Source organism: Hordeum vulgare, chromosome 5H, assembly GCF_904849725.1.
Source record: "Hordeum vulgare subsp. vulgare chromosome 5H, MorexV3_pseudomolecules_assembly, whole genome shotgun sequence".
NCBI lineage: Eukaryota > Viridiplantae > Streptophyta > Magnoliopsida > Poales > Poaceae > Hordeum > Hordeum vulgare.
In genome coordinates this window covers 510113963-510115144 of record NC_058522.1, presented here as the reverse complement: position 1 = coordinate 510115144, position 1182 = coordinate 510113963, and the positions used below count along the sequence as shown (strand labels likewise).

General features: G+C 55.7%; 1 pseudogene; it reads left to right on the top strand.

Annotated features, from left to right (window-relative positions):
* The first annotated feature begins 379 nt into the window (after positions 1-379).
* Positions 380-865, top strand: LOC123452801 (annotated as a pseudogene).
* The last annotated feature ends 317 nt before the right edge of the window (positions 866-1182 follow it).

Sequence of the window (1182 nt, the reverse complement as noted above, 5' to 3'; positions counted from 1 at the left end):
AAACTAGTTTAGAGGGTGTTTGGATCACTAGAGACTAGAGAATAGAGACTAGTAGTAGTCACTTTTAGTCAGTAAACCTCCAAACACCCCTGACTAATGGGTGACTAAAACTAGTTTAGTCCCTAGTCACCCCACCCCCAACTAAAAGTGACTAAAGTCTCTCCTCTAATTAATTGGCGGGCCCATCCTGTTGCGGGCGACGCATCCGCCCCATCCCCTTCGCACGCACTCCACCGCTCCCCTTTCCACCGCCGCTCTCCGCACTCCGCCGCTCCCCTTTCCACCGCCGCCGCAGCACTCCGCTGCGCCGCTCCCGCGTCCGTACTCCCGCCGCGCCCCGCAGATCCGGCGTCTTCCGGTGGACGGTGCATCGTCAACCATGGACGGCGACGGCGAACTCCCCTTTGATTTCTTCTCGCAGACGGCGTCTTCCAGTGCTGCGGCGCACCACATCGACGAGGACGGGTGGGGGATGATGCCCCCTCGTCTCCGGGGATCCGCCGGCCGCGGCTTGGTGGCAGGGGGCTCGGCCGCGGCTCGGTGGCCGGGGGGCTCCGCGCTCCCATCGGGCTGGAGAACATCGACCTCAACGCCGACTCCGCCGTCGCCGCCTCCTACCCCAACATGGGCATGTACACGCAACTTTTTCATCAGGGGAGTGCGGCCGGCCATGGTGTGCCCCTCCAACGGACCAGATCGGATGGTGTGGCGCAGCGGCAGGGTCGTCCACCTCGCCAAGGTCTCCCTCCAGTGAGGGCCCAGGATCGTCGTGGCAAGCAGGTCGTCGCGACGTCGGGACGAGGTGGTGCTGGTTCAAGTCGCTCAGGCAGCGGCAGGCAACACCGATCATGGTAGAAGATGTTGAGGAAGAAGAGGAAGACGACAACATGCTGAACCAGCATATCCACGTAGAATATTTGTCCAATTGTTGTGTTTGCTTGAATGAATGTATCTTAAGTGGAAAGTAGAAGGTAGAAACTACAGCTTGTTTTTGTTCTTCCTGTGTATGGTTCCTAGTATCAAGGCTAACTACAGGTAGAAAGTAGAAACTACAGCTTGTTTTTGTGGCTAACTACAGGTAGAAAGTAGAAACTACAGCTTGTTTCTGTCATATTTTTTAAATTGTGGCAAAAAATGTATCTGAAATAGTACAGTACCATGTTCTGTCATATTTTTTGTTCA